Source organism: Candoia aspera, chromosome 1, assembly GCF_035149785.1.
Source record: "Candoia aspera isolate rCanAsp1 chromosome 1, rCanAsp1.hap2, whole genome shotgun sequence".
In the NCBI taxonomy this organism is placed as follows: Eukaryota; Metazoa; Chordata; class Lepidosauria; order Squamata; family Boidae; genus Candoia; species Candoia aspera.
This window is the reverse complement of record NC_086153.1, coordinates 17,507,147-17,532,940: the sequence shown is the minus strand read 5'-3', so window position 1 is coordinate 17,532,940 and position 25,794 is coordinate 17,507,147.

Sequence of the window (25,794 nt, the reverse complement as noted above, 5' to 3'; positions counted from 1 at the left end):
TCCGAGCATTAGTAATAAAGAAGGACAACTTTGTGGGATCGCCATCAAACTTTACCATAAAAGGTGGAGGGGTTCTTGATTCGTGCGCCTCAGGGGGCTCCGCGAATGCCAACGAATGCCTGCCCACCATCCGTGACCCTTCCCTGGTCACTCCCGACGCTTTTCCCTTTGATTGCCGGAGAACCCGAGTCCTACTTCTTCCCCTGGGCGATGGGGATCTCGCCACCGGGTTGGGCCGTCGGGTTGGGGTTTCCTCCGGACCCTCTCGCAGGGACCCCGACCCCCTGGGGTTTTCTTTTAACATGGCCACTAGAGATTCGATTTTCTCCTCTAGTGCTTTTATGCGGGCGGGGGTAACAGGTTCTTCCAAGGGTCCCATGGTCACCAAGACTGTAGGTGACAACGGAATCTCCGGTTCCCAGGACGCTTGGGGCGATTCGACCTCAGAGTCTTCTTCCTCCCCGGTTCGATAGCCATCCCCTGTAGCGCCCCTCACTTCAGACGGTAAACCTCGGTCTTCCATCTGGATACCCCGCTTATCCCGGCGGGCTGCCCTCTGAGCTCGGGAGCTCGGGGTCGCAATAGCCTTTGTGGTATCAGGTTCTTCTGTGCTCCCTTCGCTCTCTCGCAGCCCAGGTTCTGTCATCGCTAGCACTCCCTTTCACCAAAGACTTGGATGGGGCTAGCGGAAAATATACTTATGGATTCTCAGCTTTATGTAATGGTTGCCTACTCCAAAATACTCAGTCTCACAAGCCAGAGCTTAAAGATAACTGATTTATTATAAGAATAGTGTGCAAATACAGAGAAAGCTGAGAATGAGCAAAAGCACGCCAAATACAAACTAAAAACCCTGGCTTCAAAACCAATCCCACCCCTATCCCCCCTTAGCAACCACCCCCCTCCCAGGTGCTAGCAACCGCTACATCGGCCTGAGAAAGTAACCTTGAACAGAGTTACAAACCCAAACATACATTCCTAAGTGGCAAGATAAGAAACAAAGAGAAACGGAAAAATACCAGCAAGCCTGCAAGCCTGCAATACACGGATCAGACAGGTGACATGCGAAACGTTACGATGTTAACAGAACGTTGAAACGGTGAACATGACATCCATGGAGGGAAGTCCAAAAAGGCAAGACAGGGGATGCAGTGTAGCAGTGCAAGCCCCATCCTTTTTGAACAAGCCATTATGGACCTGGGCCAAGAGAACAGCTTCTTATTCCAATTTTCATCTGGTTGCTTTAGAGGTGGGTAATCGTACCTGCCAACACAACACATTCCAGTCTGGTTTTCTCCATATGGAGGACTTTGGTCCCCAGTATCCTCAGGCAGAACACTTCCCCCACCTCACATTTCTGTGGGGCACCTGGCTGGGGAAAGGCACTTACTCTATACTTCGGCAAATATATTTGAGGGCACCTGGTGAGATTCCAAGTCTTATGCTAAGAATCTCTGGCCACACTCCTTCCATTTATATAAATGCAGGAAGCTACACACTGTCTGCTGCATTCATTTATTTCCTCTGCAATCTTTGGACTTCAACCTTTAAAAAGCCCAAAGAGTGTTTGTGCTTTTGACAAATGAAATTCTAGAAGAACCTTACACGTCCATTGATAACGCTACCTACCTCTGGAAGTAAACTGGCAGAGCTGCAGTGTGCCAATAACACTGAGCACTTTGTGGGGCGTTCATGCCTTTCCCTGCATGGATAAGACCAGGGAGTTGGAAGGTAACTTAAAGGTCATTGAGATCAACCCACTCCCAGTGCAAAAACAAGCCTATTACTCACCAGCCTTTCCTTAAAAAAACAAAACTATTCCTTAAACACCTCCAGTGAAAACAAGCCTATTACTCTCCAAGACTATTTCTTCCTTGGCTGAATGATTCATTTGAATAAGATCTTTCCTAGCATTTAATCAACATGCTTTTCCTTGGAAATTTGAAGCCATTGCTTCAGTTCCAATCCTGGAGTTATGGAAAACAAATACGCTCCATTGTCTATATCAGTGGTTTTCAAAGCGATGTGTGGACTTCAACTCTCAGAATTCTGGGAGTCCCTTGAATGTTCAAAGATAGCCAAACAATTGATCGTCTTCACATAATGGATTCAAACTAGTTACTGAATGAAACCATTTCCTGGGTTTGCACAATCTATTGAAACATAAATTAAGTGAACAGGTTAAGTCCACACAACAGGCTAAGCCACAAAGGTTTAATAAATTTTAGGATGTAGTGCAAATGCAGCCATTAGATTTTTAGCCAATCCAGTTGCGTATTTGTGCAAACACAGCCTGCATCTCCAAACTCAGCATATTTCTTTGATTCAATTTTCATCCTAGGATTTAGTCTCCAGACCATATACTATATATGAGAGCCAGTCTGGTGTGGGAGTTAAGGCACCAGGCTGCCTTAGGTACAAAGCCAGCTGGGTGACCTTGGGCCAGTCCCTCTCTCTCAGCCCCAGGAAGAAGGCAAGGGCAAACCACTTCCTAAAAAACTTGCCAAGAAAACTAAGGGACTTGTCCAGGCCATGGCCAGGAGTCAAGCACAATACATACATACATACATACATGTGTGTGTGTGTGTTTTCCCCTTAAGCAGGCAACAAGCCACATGGTACAATCCAATGCAGTTCATCAGTTAATGTTGCAGGTGGCATCTGACCAGCACCAATTAGCCACTTCCTGCTATAGGAAGAACCCCTCCCCTCTAGTTGTAGGCACACCCCACTAGTCATTCTGCTTTGTGCAGTGGGGGTATCCAGCTTGAAGACCTGGATCAACCCAAATAGCACCTGATCAGTGGGGGCAGAGGGGGAGCTGCACTGCATACAGCTGTACTGCTTCACAGTTTAACCCTTCCTATGCCTGTCAGCTGTTGTTTGGGCCAGCTTCGAGCACAGGTTTAGGATTCTTCCAGAACAGCGTTGGGCAGTTGCATTGCACAACCTCCACCTGAGCTGTTAGGCTATTTTTAAACATGGGTTTGGTGTACTCTTGCCTCCACACCTGCCAGATCATTTTCTGCCTCCTCCCCCAGACCAGCAGCTGAGCCCCAAGCTGGGGGAGGAGATGGTCAAACAAAGAAGGTGGCTCTTCCACACCACCCAGATCTTCCATCTTATGAAGATCTGACTGGTAAAGAAGTTCCTCTCCAAACCCAGGCAGACTGGGGGAGGTGGCAAGAGGTGAGTTTTGGTTGGTGACTAAAAACACAGATCTAGCCGTTGGTCAAAACCATTGCCTCATGGCCATGTTCTGATCGGTGAATGGTTCCCCTGCTGGCTAGTGATGTTCTGGCTTGCAGAGGGAACTGGAGCTGGTAATGTGGACAGCAAAATCTATGCCCATTGTCAGCTGGCTCAGATATAGATGGAAAAGACTTTGGATGGTTCACAGAAAGAATTGACTACTGTACGAAAACCCATAGCACCATTCATTGAATGGGGCAGAAATGTTAAGCCCACATTTTTGGGAGGGATTAAAGGGGACTTGAAGTTATTTTGGTTGCTTTGTTCAAAATAAGAATATAATACCCCTGTGTTAGGGTTCTTCTCAATACAGTACAGAATACAGACACAAAGAACCAGTTTGGTCTAGGAGTGAAGGCAATGGGCTAAAAACCAGGAGTCTGTGAGTTCTAGTCCCACCTTAGGCCTGAAAGCCGGCTGGGTGACCTTGGGCCAGTCACACTCTCTCAGCCCAACTCACCTCACAGGGTGGTTGTTGTGGGGAAAACAGGAGGAGGAAGAAGTATTAGGTATGTTCACTGCCTTGAGTTATTTATAAAAGTAATAAAAGCACGATGGAAAAATAAAGACTGTATTTGTTTTTCCCCACACAAAACTATTTTACTATACAAAATGAAACTCCTATCTTATTCTATCTTCCTATTACTTTAAGTTTACAACTATTCTATTTCTATTCTTATTTAATCTGTCAATTTCGATCTCTATGTTCTATTTCTACTTCACTATTTCTTAGCTCTTTAAATCTTTCCTTTTCCCCCAGAACTTCAGCACTTGTAGCCAGTCTCAGTCCGTTTGCACGTGACAACCCTTTTCACTCCTTTATAGACTTGCAAATGGGGCAGCTCTGCATCTGAGCTGCTGCTGGGCTTGGTTTGGTTTGGAGCGTCTACTCGGCTGTTTGCCTCCCCGTCTCTCAGCTCTGCCCCTCAGCAGCCTTCAAGCCCCAAGAATTGAAGTTTTCTCTTGCTGTCTGAAGACTCCTGCAGAGGCGCCTGCCTTTGGGTTGGCGTTTCTCTTTCCCGAGACTCTGCTCTCCTCCGGGCTTCACTCTTTTCCCGGACACACCCGCACACAAGCTTCCTTTCAGTTCCCTTTTTATACAACCACCTCTCCAATCAAGGCCCCAAAACTCTGGATCTGAGGAAGAAGAAATGCCTGCTCACTCCAGGTGGTGAGTTCACTCTTCCACACCCTGCTGGATCATCATTTGATTTCTCAGCGGGGTTGTCACGAGCAAGAGATGAAGACTGAACCTTCTCCCACCCATCATAACACGCAGTGGTGTGGAAGTGTTTTGTTCCAAATCTCTTTCCAATCACCCAGTCCTAGAGTTTGAAGAGAGGGGGAAAATACTTCTCCCTGTTCACTTTCTGCATGCCAGGTAGGATTTTCTACACCTTGATCATCTTCCCCCTCAATCACGTTTATCCTAAGCTAAAGAATCCCAAACATTTGAGCCTTTTCTCATAAAGAAAAGGAAAGAGATGCATTAAGCCTAGAATGACCATTTGCCACTAAATTGCAGCAATGTGATGTTAGGGAGGGCAGGAGCATCAAAAAAGTCAAGATGGCAGCCATGACTATCAACCCCCCACCCCTTTTTTATATGTGTAAAAGGGGAAGGGCTTTGACTGCATAGTTGTAGCTCTCCTGACTTTCTAAAGTACTCCCCTGCAGACACTCCTGAGGAAGGGGGTCAAAAATGGGGCTGCAACAGCACAGAGGACGGTGGTAATGGTGCCCCCATGATACAGTAAACGGGCAGGGAGGTGCAGCACTGGCATCCAAAGGAGGGAGCAGGAGCCAATGGCAGAAGAGGAAAGGGTGGGAGCTGAGCAGCAGCAGCAGCAGAAGGGGTGCATCCAAACTCTTGCCTTGCTTTGAGCTTGCAAAGTTGCAAGGAGGATCCAACTCAAGCCCATGAGAGTAACCTTATGGAGAGTTGCACAGCAGGGCGCTCCACGAATGTGTGAATGTTCAATAAGCAACCTTTGGACACCCCACGGTAACACATCACTCTCTGCTGCATTTCAAGGGGTGGGACTGTGCCTCCAAATCTTTGGGAAATGGGAGTTGCAGTTAATTCATGCCCTGAATCCAGAGCTTGCCAGGCGGGTTGGGAGGAACAGAAGAAGGATCATCTGCTGGTCAACAGATGGAGTTTAATGAAGTTGCTGAAGGAAAGCTACCAAGTACCGACTAAGTGCATAAAATTTGAAGGTGATGAAAGGCAGTGCCTCCAAATTGGACTAATTGCATTAAATTTGAAGGTGATCAAAAGTAGTGCATCCAAATTGGATTAAAGATAAACATACCGCCCAGAGTCCCCTTTTCAGGAGAGATGGGCAGTGGTAGAAATTTGAAAAATAAATAACTGCTGTTTATTGCCCCAATAAGACAGAGCAAGATGAAAGACCTGCCCCAGGGCACCACCAGAGGCTCAAAAATCACTCCACAGCAAACAGCGGGTAGCTGATAATTAAAGAGGTTCCTGGGAGGGTTGCTTTGTTTTACTTTTTTCAATGCATTTTGGGGGATGAAGAGAAGAACTTCATCATAAATTCAGACAGAAGATGGAATTCAGAGACAATTCTTCCTCTAGATTTCTTAAGAAAATCTAGCAGCTTCTTTTTCTCAATGTTATGCTGCCTATACAGATCACACACCTTGGAAAAGTACCACACACACGTACACATAACCATGTATTCATCCCAAGGAAGATAACTTATTCCTGGAGATGAGAACAAACAAATAGAAACACAAGGTGATAAAAGGTCCCATGTGGTTCTTCATGGTTTGCATTTATACTGCAGGAATACAGGTAGTCCTTGCTTAATGTTGGTAATTGGGACCGGCAACTCTGTCGCAAAGCAACATAGTCCTAAAGCGCAACATTACATGGCCATGCTGACTTACGACAGCAGTTGTGGTCATTCCAGTTGCTGTCATTAGGCAAATCCCATGTGGTCACGCGATCACCATTTGCAACCTTCTGCCAGCTTCCCCATTGACTTTGCTTCTCAGAAGCCAGCAGTGAAGGTGACAAATGGAGATCATGTGACCAAGGGATGCTGCAACTGTTATATTTGTGAGCTGGTTGCCAAGTGCCTGACTTGTGATCATGTGACTGCGGGGATGCACAGTCCAGTCCAACCCAGCAACTTTCCCTGAGGGAAGCTGAAGATAGTGGTTCAAACTTCTTTTGACAGAAAAAAAAATGGTAATGGGATTATTGCCCAGCAGGGGTGATGTCCTATCCAGGTGAGAGCCATTCAGACTGGCCAATCAAAAATAAGTCACTGCACATTTATCCTGCTGAGGAATTGAGAATGGAGTTCAGCTAATATTGGATTGTGGTGGTCTACAAATCCATCATCAAACAAATCAACCCAGAGTTCTCATTTGAGGCACAAATGACCAGGTTCAAATTATTCTACTTTGGACACAGTATGTGAAGCCCTAGCTCCCCGAAGAAGGCTCTGATTCTGGGAAAGGTGGAAGGAAAGAGAAGAAGAAGATGACCAGCAGCAAGGTGGATAGACTCAGTTACACGACTGGAAGGCCAGCTTAGGGACAGAACATCCTAGAGAAAATCAATCTGTGTGGTCACTAAGAGTTGACACCAACTTGATGACAATCTTCCCATCCTAGTTGCTGAGAAGAGCCAGACTGGGAGAGAGAAGGGGAGAAAATGGCCAATGTATAAATGCCAAGAAGATCCTATGTGGGCACTGTCCTGGCCCTGCCTAGGACAACTTCATTTCCAATGCATTTTGGAATAGCTTTTCCCTTCTACAATAGCTCTTTATGTACACTACATCCAAAAAATCCCCCACCAGATTCTTATCCTCCATATTTCTGGTATGGGATCATCAAAGGAAACTGACTGGCAAGCCAGAGAAAAGACTGTCCATGTGAATGTTAGCTAACAAATTTCATTCTCCCAAGAGATGATCATGATTAATCATGTAAAATCAGAAATATCTACTGAGATCAATTTGCTATAATTAGTAAGTGGAATCTCCAGATTTAGAGGCAGCATGTCTCTGTGCAGAGTTGTATGCCTTCTTGATTTACCTGTAGCCCTGGCCCAGGACATAGGCCTGAGATGAATAACCATATGGTGCCCCCTTCCCATTCCATTGGACAGAAATCAACTGGACTAGCCACTGAATCTTTCTCGAACCCTAATGTTCAAAGAATAGCATGATCTACGCCAGTGTTTGTCAACTTCAGCAACTTTAAGATGCGTGGACTTCAACTCCCAGAATTCCCCCAGGCAGCCATGGTAAATACTGGTCTACACACTGTGCGAAGCCAGAAGCAAGCTAAAGTTAAATGAAACCATAGCTTACCATATGTAATTTCAGCTAGTATAGTTTATAAACCGTGATTTATGTCTTATTACATTTGGCGAAGCTAGCCATTTTGGCTTAGCCAACAACCTGTTGTTAAAATAAACCAGGCTGTATCAGGATGCTAGTTTAGGGAACATAGGAAGGCTGCAAAAGACTCATCTATCTCTTCCAGTTGTTTCTCACCACCTCTTAGAAACAGCTGCCTGAGACAAGTTGTTCATTTTGCCTAATAGTAGCGGCAGCCTAACTTGCTGATGCATTTTCTAGGTCTGCAGCAAGTTGTGATGATGCAAAAATGTCACATGAATGCTGACATCATCACAGAAATGCTGCCTTTACATACTTACATTCCAGTGTCTGACACAAGTGTGTAAGATGTGACATTTGCTTGCTGGTGTAGTTATGCATGGGTTATCATGTCCTTCCTCTCATCCCCCTTGCTGGCAGTCACACCTTGGATTATCCTTTTCAGAAAAAAGAATATTGAATTGTGCGGGTTATTGATATGATCCAATGGAGCTCCTCTTACAGGAACAGCTTCCAATTGCTCTTAGGATCCTACCCAAGGCAGGTTGAAAAGTAATGCACTGCCCTGTAAAGATCGTTCAGAGGTCCTGCCCAAATTCATCACCCAAAACCCCAAGCACAGTGTGATTATATTCTCACAATGCACACACCCAAGTCAGCTGCATAAAACAAGTTAGACTTGGGGGTTTGGGGTTGTTGTTTTTTTTGGCTCAGCTGGTTTGCCTAATTGATGGTCCTATGTTCTGGTTGCAGCCAGAAAATGGATTATTTCAGGAACCAGGTTAAATGTGCTATATGAACGTAGCAAGTGAGAGGTGTTCACAACCTGACATCTTTCATGCAGCTGCCAATGTCAGTTTTAACCTGCAGGAATGGGAAAACATTTGCACCACAGAGATCAGGGAATGTTAAGGTGTCATGAGTGCCGTTGAGCTAAAGTAATCAGCGCAATGGCACTCATGACAATGACAAGGAAATAGGTGAAGGGGTACAAGTTAAGTAGCCATCAACCCACAACGACTAACGGCTAACAAACAATAGATAAACGGATCACGGAGCCACCCAAGCCATCAGCAGCAATACCACGGGGATCGCCCAGCTGAAAGCAATCAGCAGAAGAATGAAAACCTGAGGATGGGCGATCCTAGAAACCCTCAACCAATGGCAGGGCAACGCATGGGACAAAGGGGGGTGACGTGACCGAGAGCGAGGGGGCGCTGACCGGCGCGGGGTATTTAAACCCCGCACCGGCGCGCTCCTGTCACTCTCAGCTTTTTCTAACAACGTTGTACCTATCCTGAAATAAACCAGAGCCTGCTTTGCAACCCAGTGTCTGAACGTTATTCAGAGGTAGGCAGCGCATGACATAAAGCTGAGAGTCCTAAACTCAGCCTCGCCGAGCCCCACCGGACGACAACGAGCCGCGGGAGGAGTAGACGGCGAGAAGACCAGCAAGATGAGGCCGGAACGGCGCGGGCAAGGAGGGCGAGCCGCGCGGCAAGAGACAGAGGAGGACCGACCGAGGCCAGAGGCACCGCGGACCCCCGGAGCCATGGACGCCCGCCCCACCCGACCCGAGCCTCAGCTCCAACCCCAAGGGGAGATGGCGACGGAGGCAACCCGACCGCGGGAGGGAGCAGCACGACTTCCGAAACCAGCGGAGGACCCCGCGCCCCACATCGCACCCCAGCAACGGGCGTGGAGCGACAGCCCCACGGTGCTCGACACGGAGGAGGACGACGGAGACACCCATCAGACGGAGGAGGAAGCGGACCCGCGGCGGAGGGACGATGAACCCCCCCCCCCCGAGGACGCGCCAACGGAACCGGCCCCAGCGGCGGTGCGGGTTGTGGACGAGGAGGCACGAGCTGAACTCGCGGCCATGCGGGCTCAGCTGACGGAACTCCGGACCATGCTCCAGGCGCTTATGCCCCCCGCGCCACCCAATGACGTCCCCGCACAAGCCCACACCCCGAGCGAAGCACCGAACCCACACGAGCCAGCGGAAAGCCAGCAGACGGCACAGGAGGCCGACACCACATCCCGGGAAGCGAGAGGCGGGGCCGCGCAAAACGCCCGGGCCCCAAAGGACTTCCCCATCTTCTTCGATGGGACCCCCTCAAAACTCTCGTTTTTCGTCACCAACGCTAGGGAGTTCATGGGGAGGCACGGACACTCCTATGACTCCGAGGCCGACAAGATCGGCGCCGTGGCAATCAAACTCCAAGACAGGGCGGCGGACTGGTACGTCCAACTGTACGAGTCCAGCTCCCCCGCCCTCGCCACCTTCCCTGCTTTCATCAACGAGATGAAAAACTATTTCGAAGACCCCCTAGCCAAAGTACGGGCGAAAAGCGCACTCCAGAGACTTAAACAGGGCGCACGCACGGTCCCTGACTACGCCCTGGAGTTCAAAGCCCTCGCGGGAAAGGTCTGCGACTGGTCTGAGACCACCCTGCTGGAAATCTTCAAAAAGGGGCTCAACCGCGACGTTCTCCAATGGGCCCTCTACCGCGACGACCCAGAAACGTTACACGGGTGGATCCACCTCGCGGGGAAAGCCGAACACGCGCACCGCACCTTCCTTATGACAACCACGGAAGACACAAACTACGTCGGGAAAAAGGTACCCGCACCACACGGGGGGATGGCCGGCCCCATATACCCTAAAAAGAAGTTCAACCGGGAGCCCTGCGGGAGGTGTGGCAAATTAGGGCACAAGACGGCGGACTGCTTCGCCAACCGACCGCCGACCAGCGCGCCCAAGCCCGCCCCGAAAATTAGCCCCAAACCACCCAACCCGGGGCCGCCCCCTCACCGCCGAATGACCGTGGCCACAGCGACACCGGAAGAGGGCTGGGACGCTTACTGGGGAGAAGAGGACAATACCGACCCCGACCAGCCGGCGGGAAATGCTCCCCGCTTGCCCTGAAACGCGTGGCGAGGCAGGCGGCGGGACAGCAACGCGAACCACCTCAACGAAACGACAAAAGCTCCGTAATATTGGCAGCAATTCAACTCTCTGCCGGCAACGGAGCCACCACGGCCGCGGCACTAGTGGACTCGGGGTGCTCAAAAAACCTTATCCACCCCGACCTAGTCGCCAAACTCGAACTCCGCTGCTTCCCCCTCCCCACGCCGCTGGCATTCCACCAGCTGGACGGCTCCACAGCGGGGGGGAAACCAGCCACGCTACAAACCGAGCCGGTCACCCTGCAAATGGGCACTCACACCGAGCGCACATCGTTCGTAGTCACGCCCATCGGACGGCCCATTGCAGTCCTGGGGATGCCATGGCTCGCGAAAAACAACCCGCGGATCAACTGGGCGACCCGCACCTTCACATTCGGCGACGGCGAGTATCGAGCACCAGTTCCAGCTGGCAAAAGCAACCCCACGGTAGGACGAGCGGAGGCGACCACACAAGACAACGCCGCTACCACTGCAGACCTACCGGAACAATACGCCGACTTCTCCGAGGTCTTCGGAGAAGCAGAGGCAGACCAACTACCCCCCCACCGCAAGACGGATTGCCGAATCGACCTACTGCCCGACGTCCCCCTACCTAGACCAAAGATCTATTCGATGACCCCGAAGGAGATGGCAACCCTCCGGGAGTTCATCGATAAAAACCTAGACAGGGGATTTATAGAGCCAGCATGCTCACCGGTCGGAGCCCCCGTCCTATTCCGGGAGAAGAAAGACGGGACCCTACGGCTCTGTACCGACTACCGGGGCCTAAACGCGGCTTCCCTGTCCAACAAATACCCCTTACCCCTGGTGAAGGACATGCTCGCCCACCTGTCCACGGGCAAAGTCTTTTCCAAATTGGACCTGCGCGAGGCGTACTATCGCATCCGAATCAGGGAGGGGGACGAATGGAAGACGGCGTTCAACTGCCCCCTAGGCGCTTTCCAGTACAAGGTACTGCCCTTCGGACTCGCGGGGGCCCCTGGGGTGTTCATGCAGCTCATCAATGAGGTACTGCATGAACATCTGTTTAAAGGGGTCCTGGTCTACATCGACGACGTCCTTATTTACACAAAAACATACGAGGAACACGTAACCTTAGTCAGGCAAGTCCTCGACAAGCTCAGAAGGGCGCAGCTCTATGCAAAGCCCACAAAGTGCGAGTTTCACAAAGACCGCCTAGACTATTTGGGGTATCGAATCTCCGGGGACGGCATCGAGATGGACCCCGCAAAAGTCGAAGCGGTACTAAACTGGGAGCGGCCCCGCAACAGACGGCAACTACAGAGCTTCCTGGGATTCGCGAATTTCTACAGGTCCTTCGCCCGGGGGTTCGCTGAGATAGCCCTACCCTTAACGGACCTCCTCAAAACCAAAGGGGTGGGGGACACCAGACGCGCCAAGAACCCAGGCACAGTGCTGAATTGGACTCCCGCGTGCCAGACCGCATTCGACAAGCTGAAAGCGCTGTTCACGACGGAGCCAATCCTCGCGCACCCGGACCCAGAACGGCCGTTCGTGGTCCAAGCCGACGCCTCAGACTTCTCCCTGGGAGCCATCCTCCTACAAAAAGACTCCACGGGGCTCCTGAAACCATGCGCCTACCTGTCAAGGAAGTTCTCCGAGACAGAGAGGCGATGGCACGTCTGGGAGAAAGAAGCCTTTGCGGTGAAATCGGCACTAGAAACATGGCGTCACCTACTCGAGGGAGCCACCCAACCATTCGAGGTCTGGACGGACCACCGGAACCTCGAGGCCCTACGAACGCCTAGACGCCTTAGCCCAAAACAGGTCCGATGGGCACAATTCTTCAGCCGCTTTGATTTCCAGTTGAAGTTCATGCCGGGCAAGAAGAACTTCCTGGCCGACGCCCTCTCCCGGCTGCCCCAAGACGAAGAGCCCGCCCCAGACACCATTGGGACGGTCCTATCCGCCTCGCAACTGGGGATGGCCGTGACCACCCGAAGCGGCGCACGGAGGCAGCTCGACGCTACGGCGCAGCCGACGGCGGGACAACCGGCGACGGAAAGAAGGCAACCGCAACTACCAGGGGGAATGCGCACGGACCTCGCCGCCGCCCTCAAAACCGACCCCTGGTTCCTGGCAAACCCCGACAAGGTAACGATGGCGCAAGACCTAGCATGGGGGGAAGGCAGAATCTACGTCCCGGACTCGCAACGCCAGGCGATCTTGCATAGGTCACACGACGCCAAGCAAGCGGGACACTTTGGGTTCCTCAAGACCCTACACCTAACACGGCGGCAATTCTGGTGGCCCGCGCTCAGGCGAGACGTAAAAACCTACGTGGCGTCCTGCCCAACGTGCGCTCGGGCCAAACGGGCACCAGGCAAACCCGCGGGGCTATTGCAACGGGTGGCAGAACCCTCCCGCCCATGGGAGGAAATCTCTATGGATTTTATAGTGGACCTCCCACCCAGCCAGAAGAAAACGGCCATTTGGGTGGTGAAGGACTACTTCTCAAAGCAGGCCCACTTCATCCCCTGCACGTCAGTCCCATCCTCACAACAACTAGCCAAACTCTTCCTCATCCACGTGTACAGGCTACACGGATGTCCCGCACGTGTGGTGACCGACAGGGGCACACAGTTCACCTCCAAATTCTGGCGGGCCTTCTTGAAGCTGACGGGGACCCAACAGGCCCTGTCTACGGCTTGGCATCCGCAGACGGACGGAGCCACTGAGGTTCTTAATGCCACCTTAGAGCAATTTATACGATCCTATACGAACTACCACCAGGACGACTGGGCTGAACTGCTCCCGTTCGCCGAAGTCGCATACAACAACGCCGTCCACACGAGCACGGGAAAAACCCCCTTCGAAGTAGTCTCGGGGCGCGACTTCGTCCCCATACCGGAGCTACCTCAACCCCCGGAACCCCAGGTGGACGCCAGCGACTGGGGACGGAAGATCGCGGAAGCATGGCCAGTAATCACGGCGGCGCTGAAGGAGGCACAGGCTGCTTACAAAGAGCAGGCCGACAAGCACCGGCGCCAACAACCGACGTTCCAGGCGGGGGACATGGCCTATCTCTCCACCAAGTTCCTAAAGTCAACCCAACCCTCGAAAAAACTGGGGCCTAAGTACATCGGGCCGTTCCGAGTCACGCAAATAGTGAACCCGGTAGCAATACGCCTGGACCTGCCACACAACCTCCGGAGGCTCCACCCGGTGTTCCACACCAGCCTCCTAAAACCGGCAACCACCTCCCGATGGCACCCAAGCACGCCTCAGCCCGCACCGCTTATGATCGACGGGCAACACCACTTCGAGATAAGGGACATCCTCGACTCACGCAAGCAACGAGGAACCCTACACTATCTGGTCAGGTGGAAACACTTCCCCCACCCGGAATGGGTGGCGGCGCACAACGTTAAAGCGCCTGACCTGACCAAAGCATTCCACCGGGCATACCCCGACAAACCGCAATCAAGGTCAGCAAAACCAACCCCCCCCCCCGCAGGCCTCCCCCCGCCTCCCGTGCCCCAAGGGAAGGGGCCCCCCCAAGCCCGCGACTTGGGTGGACCTTCCCCCCCCCGGGACTCACTCCCCCCGCCCCGGGCCCACGGGGTGGTGACAAACGATCGCCAGCACCCTCCCCCCGCCCCCTGGCCGCGGGGGAGTGGCAAGCAAGTCAACAGGGCAACCTGGGGGCAACGCCCAGGAGACACAACAAAGGCGACGCACTCCAAATAAGCAAAAAAGGGCCCTACCTGGAGCTGAGCAGCACCCGACCAGCCACGCCTCTCGCCTCGCCGAACTGAGCCAAACAAACAGGGTGTGGTTGGAGCATGCGCACGCCAGGTCAGAACCCGAGCATGCGCACCATGGACACACCCTGGGAAGGCACGTGGTAGAGGGAGGTGCAAAGGGAGGGGCGACAACTACTCCGGCGGGAACTTTGAAAAAAAAAAAAAAAAAAAAAAAAAAAAAAAAATGGCGTTTTGACAGCTCCATGGGGGAAACCCAGAAACCCGGGGGAGAACACTATTCGGAAAGGGGGCAGTATGTCATGAGTGCCGTTGAGCTAAAGTAATCAGCGCAATGGCACTCATGACAATGACAAGGAAATAGGTGAAGGGGTACAAGTTAAGTAGCCATCAACCCACAACGACTAACGGCTAACAAACAATAGATAAACGGATCACGGAGCCACCCAAGCCATCAGCAGCAATACCACGGGGATCGCCCAGCTGAAAGCAATCAGCAGAAGAATGAAAACCTGAGGATGGGCGATCCTAGAAACCCTCAACCAATGGCAGGGCAACGCATGGGACAAAGGGGGGTGACGTGACCGAGAGCGAGGGGGCGCTGACCGGCGCGGGGTATTTAAACCCCGCACCGGCGCGCTCCTGTCACTCTCAGCTTTTTCTAACAACGTTGTACCTATCCTGAAATAAACCAGAGCCTGCTTTGCAACCCAGTGTCTGAACGTTATTCAGAGGTAGGCAGCGCATGACATAAGGTTACAAAGCAGCAGCAGGCAATTCGGAGATGGTGTTTATCACTACTCTTATCAGATGGCCTGCAAAAAAAAGAATGATTACATTTTCCAAAAATACAGAGCTGTAGGGCTATATCAGATATCCTGGAATGAATGTAAGTGTCAGCAAGACTGAAAGGTTCTATGTATCAAAGCAGAGAGAGACGTAGGGACACCAGCAATTTGTCGCCAGAAACTTCGGCAAAGAGGAACAAGGGAGCCAGCCTTTGGGGGGGAAAGTAACAATACCATCTATCACACCTCACCTCCACCACTCACACATGCTGCTTATTGTCTCTGATTATGCCCCTCTCTGCCTTGAGGAGGAAAGCCCCAATTTCCCAGCCTATTGCACCAGCACATGGACAGCACTGGTAAGTTCTCTGTATGGTAATGGAAGAATACTATGCAAAACATTCGCTAATGAATGTGGAATGCACTGTGGCAGCCACGCAAACTGAAACAGAGACCTGGAATCAGCTAATTTACCAGAATACTGTTCTTTGCCTTTGTGTCTGTCTGTCCGTCCATCCGTCCATCCCTCCCTCCCATTCCATCCAGTGGTCTCTGCAGGGGATCAAAAAAGTCAAGATATGGCCGCAACCATGTTATCAAAACCATAAACCCTATGAACTCTATATGGATTTGGTATTCATAGGCATGCAAAAAGGAAGCAGGGCTTTGATCACATAGTTGTGGTTGCCGTCTTTCTATCTGTCTGGTCCCCTAGCCCCTCTTTGGGGTCACCTACAGTAGAGCATCCCCAAATGGTGTTGCTGAAGTCCAATGTAAATTATTCAATTATGCTGGCATGATTTTCTACTTTCCTTGCTGCTGTTGAGAATGAGCACTAAAACAGGTGCATCTATTTTACATTAAAAGTTATACCCATCCCCAAACATCATATATTCTAGCCATACTTCCTCAAGGGACTCTACTGCGTTGGTGGTGCTTGAAGGTTGAAGGAAAAAAATGGGGAGAAAGTACATTATCCCTATTTGAAAGAGTTGCCCATGCTGATCTACTGTATGGTTAGGGAAGGTGTGGCCTGCCAGATGCTGCTAACTACAACTCCCAGCATTCCTCATCAATGGCTGTGCAAGAAGAAGCTTTTGGTCATAACAGTTCAACAATATCCAGGAGGCCGTGAGTTCCCCAGGCCCAAGTTAGAGATACACTTTTTCTGAACACAGAGGTTTTACTTTTCCTTTCCTTGGCCCATCTGCTATCATTTTTGTATGACAGAGACAGGTGGGGAGGATATCAAATCAATCAAGTCAGGGGTGTCCACAGGGAGGGGATCGACAAAATCAAGATGGCAGCCACACCTGTACAATTACAGCCTTTCTTATGTATGTTGTAATGCACATGAAAAATGAGTGGAGCTTTGATCACACGGTTGTGGCCACCATCTTTTTTGATCCCCCTACAGACACCGTGAGTAACGTAATACATTTAGGAAACCTACTGAGTTTACTAAGTTAGCAATGCAATTTTATCCTCAAGACATCTTGTGGATAATTTTACTGCAGACTGTATCTGCTGCCTGTCTATTTTTACCAAAGTCACATTTCAAATTGAATTTCTCAACTAATGGGGACAGCAATGGTGGAGAGTGATGCTCCTAAAAAATGGGTGGAGCTTCAGGTGCACTATTACAACCATCATCTTGACTTTTTTTTTACCATACCTTGCAGACATTTCTGATTGAGGCTGTACAGAACTTGAGGAGATACTATTCTAGAAGGTAGGCACCATGATGGAGACAACACACCTTCTAGGTCCCATTAAATGGCACTGTTTAATAGATGAGACCCAGAGCATATCTACCTTGTCAGTTCTTATAGGGCAGCTAGACTGGAGATAGGCAGTTCCACAAATATTCCATCCCAATGCCATCTAGGGCTTTACAGATAACCATGAATGGCTTCTAGAAGCCTACTGGTAACTTGGGTAGCAGCAATGTTATGTGGACATATTGGGGCACACCCACAATCGTTCATACTACCATGTTCTGGATCAGCTGTAGCTTCCAAGTGCCCTCTGAAGGTGACTAGTGACACTATTTCAAATGTGTCTGTGCTCCAGGCTCAGGAACGGTAACATGTTTGCCAGGAGAGGCAAAGCCCTGACAGTTCTCCTCAATGGTGTCCGCAATACCCCTGTGTTAAAAAAAAAACTCCCAATTTTCATGAGATTACCAATTTTCACACCATTCCTCAATGGCCTCCGAAGTAGGATAATTTGAGCCTGGTCATTTGTGCCTCAAGTGAGAACTCTGGGTTGATTTGTTTGATGATCGATTCGCAGACCACCACAATCCACTATTAACTGAACCCTATTCTCAATTCCACACAGTCTCGTGAGATTGCCATCATCTTCAAAAAATACTTTGGTGTCCATGCCATTGTACTGTTCGTGTTTCTGCTATGGTGTCTGTTATCTGAAAAAAGAAACGTTTTTGGGCTGAAGTCTGTTCATTGCAGTACCTATCATCAGACTGATTGATTGATCAAGTAGGCTTGATCAGTTTTGTCCCTTGTGGCCTGCAGTTTAGGAGCTGGCTGGACGTTACCATCACAGTGCAGGGACCAATTCCTTGTAGCTTCTTCGCCCCCACCCCCAGCAAGATAGGGCAGAGCTGCAGCAACATGCTCAGAAATCATATTGGCAGGACCAGGGAGAGGTTCTTGTCCGTGTAAACCTGACCTCCGAGAGACATCCAGACCTCTGAGATCGGACACCTGCAAGAACAGCTGCCTCTATTTCCATGGAGCACATATCAAGAGTCTGAAACCCGTCGGGCACGGCTACCAGCTCCCTCACTGCAAAGAAGCAACACAACTTCTCCAGCACAGCACTCCTCTTGCTTTCTATGCATTCTCTCTCTACCTTAAACATAATACTCTCATAATGGCCTACTTAACAAGGTTCCATTTGCCACATACAACTTGAGACATTAATCCTATTAGCCAGCACTCATCGACATGCAGAAACAAATAGATACGTCCAACCTCTTGTTTTCTGTGGGAAACTAAAATAAAATAAAATAAAATAAAATGGAAGTACATGGGAAAGGGAGACAGGGAGAGAGAAAAGAGAGAGAATCACAGAGAAAACCCTTGAGAGATTTGTGGTTTCTGGCAGTTTTACAAATTAAATGCGTGAAGCCAATCTCCCGTGGTTTCTGCGTAGAATTCTATTATCACCTAATAGAGTGTCACGCGCAGCTCTGCAATAAGACAATTTGTCAGATAAAGCATTAACAATCACATTTGCAAAACCGTATGCTTTTCGGTTCACCAGACAGCCAAGCAATACCTTGGTACTTCTCTTTCCCACTATCCACCACCCTGTCCTCTCCCCACCCCACCCCCGCCACTTCCCTCGCCGGCCTCCTATTTCTTTTGCTAGGGAATATATCTTGGGTCAGCTAGCCAGGTTGCTCACCAATTCTTGAATGTAGTTTACTGAGTATATGTATGATTGGACGGAGAGGAAGAATGCTTGAGAATGGAATTTTATCTGTTTCCTTTTTTTCCCTTTCCCTCCCCGTTTTATTTCCTCCCAACCTGCTTTGAGAAAAGTTAATAAATCTTCCACAGGCTGCTGCGCTAGGTGCTTCCTGATGCAAGCCTGCCACCTGCTGGTCAAGGATAGGAAATAGTTCTAATCTGTAGCGCATATTGGTTTACTTGGTAAGAAAAGAAGTACAGTATTTGGAAATGGTTTGGGTGATCGGTGCTGCAAGTCTCTGGACGTCACACCATGGATGTTTGTTGTGTCTGCAAGGGAGGCCCTAGCTGAGCAGCATATTCTTGGCATGCAAAAGTCCCAAATTCAAATCCCAGTTAAAAGGAGAGGAAGAACTTCTGCAAGATCTTGGAAATCTGCAGCCAGTTAGTACTGAGACAGGTGAACCAAAAAGCTGACTCTGTAGAAATCACTTCTCTCAGGCCATATTAGAGGATGAGGAGAACAACAGAATCTCTGCTGACAAGCCAGGATATGAGATGTTGGCCCTCCTGGGGATGCTCCACCATACTTACAGGCTCTGGGGACAGAGAGTTAGGAACCAGGGCTGTCCTTTCAGCAATCTGCGGATTATGATAAGATGATCAGCTACTTCCAGTTCCATGTCAGCCATTTTGGCATTACATTGGCAGTCCAATGGGTAAAATCTGCCTAATATTAAGAATTGGTAACTAAGGGTCCTTGTTTAGCTCTCCCCTCCGCACCCCTTTTTTCCTTTCATGTTGGGCTTTTTTAGATTGTTACATCCATGAGAGAGAGGATCAATACAAATATAGATCTATATGTATGAATCAACTGGGGATTGCTGCTAAAGCCATTGTTTCTGGCTTGGACTGGGACCAAATGCAAAATTGTCTAAATGCACAACAGATTAAAAACAGGCGGAGATTCAATCACACCATCACGTCATCAAAACATCTGCATGGCTTGGGTCCTGATGTGATTGTGTGAAAAGAGGCTTCTTCCCTGAGGACATTTGGTCACTGGCGGATCCTTCCTCACTCAATGACAGCAAGGGAATGACAACCATGTTAAGGGCTCTGTCCTGTAATTGAGAAAAACCGTGCAAACATTGGCTGATTAATTTGAGCAGGCTTGTAAACTGAGGCTGAGTTGCTTGGAAAGCCTCTATCAGCTACTTAGCCAGTAGTTGCCTAAGAAGTGGGTGAGGAGGCAGGACATTCTGGATGGACCGACACAATTTCTCCCCATCATGGAGAAATAATTTCTGAGAACCGCTGCCCGGGGGTGGGAGGGGATGATCAGTAAGATTTGATGGCCTAAAAAGGAGATAAGACAAATTCAAAGAGGAAAGACCATTAATAGTCATTGCTGTACCAGCCAGCCTCATGGAACCTCCATGTTTAGGAGCAGCATACCAGTGAATACATACACACACACACACAGGGTATACCAAAAGTCAGACCCCATAGACAATTTATTATATAAATTACAGTGTATTAAATGTTCCAGTTGGCTGCCATTTTGTTCTAAACCAGGGTTTCCCAAACTGTAAGGTGTACCAACAGAGTTCAAGGGAGGGTGCGAAGAACCTTTTAGTTCCATTGTTACATTAAATCCACTTTTCCCAAAGTTTCATTGTATTGTTTTCATTGTTCATTTGTGTTCATGTTAGTGTTTGGGTTTTTAGGGGAGGTGTGTGCATTAAGATTACACTAAAGGGAGGTGTGATGGCAAAAAGGTTTGGAACCCCTGTTCTTTAAAAAAAAAAAACCTTTATTAAATTTTAAAGATATATATAAAAACTAAAAAGGATGAAACAAAAGAGGCTACAAAGAAAAAGAAAAAAACAAAAAGGTGTGAAAATACAAAACAAACTACTGCAAAGTGACTTCTGACTTCCTACAACAAAGATATACATAAATCAGTGTCAATCTCTTACTCCAATTTATATTATAACAAGCATTATTTCTATAAAGCATTTAAGTTCTCATTATTACATTCCCTTCTAAAACAGATTTTCCCTCCCAATTAAAAAACATAAAAAACCCCTTCAAACATAAAAAAAACCCTTCAAACATAATTATAGACCTAATATACAGTACTAACAAACAATATCCTTCTTCACTATGTTACTCCTAACTACCGACTAGACTAACAAAAAAATAGCCTAATTACATCTTATTGCTATTATTTGTTTATCCAAAAAATGAAAACAATCATCTAAACCCTTTTTAAAAAAGTCATCCTAATAAGCAAATTTAAACAATTATCAAAATAAAACAAAGCACTTAAACTAAAACAAAATTACCTACCAACATCTTATTACTATTATATAATTTAAAAAGTAGCATTATTACTAGCCTTTAACCAGAAATTTAAGTGTTCTCCAAGCAGCATAAATGTTTATCTAAACCTTTAAAAGACTATCCTGATAAACACATTTAAACGGTTATCCCACTTCAAAGTAAACCAAGGCATTTACAAATCTCAGTATCGTACACAGAACTTTCTTCTTGTTAATGTCAAATTTTTCAGCCTGCCTTAAAAAGTCCAAATGTTCTGCAGAAACCATTCAGCCTTTGAAGCCTCTATCTTCAACTTTCCACAACTCAGATTTCTTCCCTTGACTATTTAAGTCCAAGTCACCAATTCTCATCTTCTTCTTTGGGGAGGCCACTTTATTCTTAGGATAATTTTCAACCTCTCAATTTTTGAGAAAATTTGGATTCCACATATTCTGGAAAACGGTCCAAAACTTGGGTAACTGCATTATAGAGATCTTTAAAAATCACTTTAATTTCCTCCATATTTCTCCACAGTAGATTATGGCCCCCTCTAGTGCCTCAGGAAGGTAAAGTCCATTAAAACTGTAACTGAATACTCTCTCCAGCCCTTTTATCTTCAGTGTAACCAATCAGGAAAATAGAAAGTCGTAACAAAAAATGTTCCCCCCGGAAAAGTGAAGCAAATAGGTCAGAATTCCAAATCCACAGATTCAACGAAAAAGAAAAAAATATTTTATACTCCTCAAAACTCACTTTAGTAAAAAAAAAAAAAAAAAAAGCAACAAAAATGCTTTAAATCTCAATGTTACAAATTATATATAAAAAAGGCCAAATCACCAAATTAATAAAATCCAGAAATAATGAAAGTCACCAAGAGATTCCGCATTTCTTTGCTGTAAAAACCCGCTCTTTGGTAAAACTTAAACAAAAAGACTTGGTATTATAGAAATGGGGTGGACAGCTTTAGAGTCTGTTTTTGGCTTCAGCATGGCTTGGGAAAAGATGACAGCCCCACTTCCCAGCTGATCACTCACCAGTCAATTGCGAGACGCCATTTTGCAGTCTTCTGGCTGTGACCAGCTGTCCAGAGAGCATATGGGGTGATTCCTGGGGTTCTCCTTGCTCCGGAGAACACTTCTGGGCTCTAAGGAATCCTGCCTGAGCCCCAAAAAATTGCCACACTGACCGGTCTACTGTGAAGATCGCGAAAGATGCAGTTCAAGCTGCCATTCTCCCACTGGAAGTCCCAGGAACCCCTGTTCTAAACACTTCCTTACTCATCTGGCACATGGCTTTCAACATTCCTAAGTAACATTTCCATTGAAAAAAATATTAATTAATAAAATTAATAAAACATTGGGATTGGCCTAGGGGTCCTGACCTTTGGTACACCATGCATATAATGATAATATTGATTATCTGATAATATTGGAGTGAGTAGAACCAAACATTTGTGTGCTCTTTCAGGTTCAGTCAGGACATCTGTCACCCCAAAGGGCAGGACCAGAAGCAGCAGGCTGAAACTGCAGAGAAATAGATGAAGAATTTCCTGACAGTAGGAGCAGTCAACCATTGGGACAGGCTGCTTCACAAAGTGATACATTCGTCTTCACTGGAGGTTTTCAAACAGAGGCTGGGCAGCCATCTTTTAGCAGATCCTGCACTGAGCAAGGAGTTGGACTAGATGACCTCTAAGACATTCATTCATTCATTCATTCGGCCACCCAACTTAACCAGTGTGACTCTGGGTAGTGTACAACATAAAAACAAACAATAAATTGAAGGGAAAAGGGAAAAAAACCCACAGAACAATAAACAAAACAATATATAAGTATAAAATATAAGATAGCAACCAAGCACATAAGCAAAGCAATCAGAAGATGATTCCCACTCAACTGAGTTGGGGCCTGTCATATATGAGTGGGGGGGAGAGATCATTCCAGAAAACCAGGGCAACCACAGGAAAGGCACACTTCCTAGGTCCCATAAGATGACAAGATTTAAAAGGAGGAAGCAGGAATGTGCCCTCTCTGTGGGAGCGTGTGGGGCAGGCAGATGTTCTTGGGAGAAGGTGGTCCCTCAAGTAACTGGATCCTATGCCATGTAGGGCTTTAAAGGTAATCACCCTATGATTTTATGAGTCAGTTATCTATTCTGAAGTTCAGTTTGTGTAAAGGACTGAGCCATTGTGCCAATGGAAATCACAATAGCTCAACAGACGCATGAAATTCATCTGTTGTCACGCAATGGCCATGCAAGTTAGTGCTATCAATTCATGGTAGAGGAATCATCTAAGACAGTGTTTCTCAGCCTTGACAACTTTAAGATGGGTGGACTTCAACTCCCAGAATTCCCCAGCCAGCATGCCAAGGTTCAGAAACACTGGTCTAAGATGTGGGAATGTGCAGCTATAAACCTACTATTAAGAAATTAAAAACAGTGCTAGGAAAATGTGCTAAGATACTCTGCTTTCCCTCTGAGTCCAACATGTTTCATATTAGGATTTACGAGGGGTGAGCTTTATCAGTATCACAGAGAACTGGCATGGAATTTGATTGTGACACTGGCCATTTTAGCTGCAGAGAACTGGAAATGTGCCAGCCTGCCTTCAGCGGAAGAATGTTTAAGAATCCCGGGAAGATTACGATAATGGGGAAACTGGTGTGCTCTTTGAAATGATTACTCTAAGATGCTGTTTTCAAACGACTGGGGTCTCTTTTCATAGAACACCCTAATGGGCAATACAGTTATACCCCTGAGAGCATTCTAGTTGTGTAGATCAAAACTCTCCCCTCCCCACACAAACACACAATCATCATATTTTATGTCTAGATTCATGGAATCATTCTGACATTTATCAAAATGCAGACAGCAAAATTGGGCAATTATTCTTGGGCAAGATAAATGTAAAGGCTACCCTTAACACATTCTCAGAAAACTGAGTGTTTCACACTATTTTTATAGTCGTGGTTGTCTCTGTACAAGGTGACACTGCAAGATCTGTGTAGTCAATGCCAGGCCAACCCACATTTTGAAGCTTTGGAAACTATCCTATCCATTAGAGTTATGAAACTGGGGATACATCTAATTCAGCCTTTTTCAACCTGTATTAACTATTTTTCCCATCATCCCAGTGGCCCTAGATCCAATTACACAAATCCACCAGGAAGACTCTTTTTAGGGATTACAAATAAAAAAAAGTGGATTTTTTTTCAACTGAAATTGAACGCACATACTGAGCATCTTTTCTTGCAACTGGCAAAATCTGAAGCACGAAATTCTACAGATTATTATCATTATTCCAGCACAGCTTAGTTAAATTGTTATATACACTCAAACATGACAAAGCTGACAGTTTTTTTCCATTTCCTCTCCAGGTTTAGATCTGGGAAATAGGACCTTCCTTCTGTAGCCATACAGAAGTTGGAGGACATATATGGAATTTATCAAATGACTGCAGCAGCCCCCCAAATCAAAAAACAATTCTAGGTTTCTAAAGACTATTCCATACTACATTTGGCTATGGAACATCAATTGTTGGTTAAATTTAAAACAACAACAAAAATCCTAAATGACTCATGTCTGGAGTCTGAGTTGAGAAAATGAAAGTTGGAAGTCAAGGCTTGCTGGAGCAGCAGAAGGCAGCTGTGGCAAATAAATTTGCCATGTGCACCAAAGATGCAGGACAAACCAAAAAAGATGCTATAAGGTTAGAAGCTTTGGAGTTTTTCAGTAGAACAGCAGCAGCCCCTAGTGGCCAAGAGATTAAATGGAAGACTTGGTGTCATCTGGTTCTCAGTTGGTGCCTTGTAATTAAGAGCAGCCATCTTTTTGGGCTGGTGGGCTCATCTGATAATTTGAGAACATACGTGGACACTTTCATTAAATGGCTACCATGGGAGGGAAGGGTTCTTGTTCACAAAATGGCTGTCATGGTGGGCTCCTAGGTCTTTGTTCTTCTGGGCAGGAGGACGTATTTCCAAAGAAGGTCCTGATCTGTAGCTACCATCATTTTCATTATTTGAGAATGCCTGTGGGGCATTCATGGGAATCTAGAGGATGCTAGAAGCTGATGTTCTGCTTTGGGAGCAGGCCACCTTCTTATTTCCATTTATGATTGAAAGAACATTTTAAAAATAAATGAAATCTGATGATGAGCACTGAAGGAGGTGTTTATGGGCACATGGATACCAAGAGGTCTCCAATTACCTTCCCTTGGTTTGTATGTTAACATCTAATACCACTCATGAAGGTCTTTGCCTCTTCTCAGCTTTTTGGGGCTGCATCATCAAAGGTATAATGTTGAGGTCATGGGAAGAGATACTTCTGCTCTATGCTGCACTGGTCAGACCACAGCTGGAATACTGTGCCCTGTTTTGGTTGTCACAATATAGAAAGGATGCTAAGGAAATGGAAAGAGTGCAGAGAACAGCACCATGAAGGGCTTGGAGGCTAAATCTTATGAAGAGTAGTTAAAGGATTTGGTATGTTTAGCCTAAAGAAGAGAAGACTTAGGGGATGTAAGAGAGTAAGGAAGATGACCTTGATGGAGATATGCTTCAGCCTCTTTTGCCTAGGCAACAGTTCCTGCATATCTCCATCAAGGTCACCTTTATTCTCTACAGGGTAGTCATGATAGCAGTCTTCCAGTACATGAAGGGAAGAGAGTGTGAATTTACTTTCTGTTGTGCCTCAAGGTAGGACAAGAACCAGTGCATGGAAGCTTTACAGAAGGAGATCCAAACTTGAAATAAGGAGCAATGTCTTGACTGTTAAACCTATTCACTGTGGACCACTCTGCTCCTGGAATTGTGGGTGTTTCATCACTGGAGGTTTTCAAGCAAAAGCTGGACAGTTATTGGCCTGAGATGGTCTGAGGACTCTTGCACTGGTCAAGGGGCAG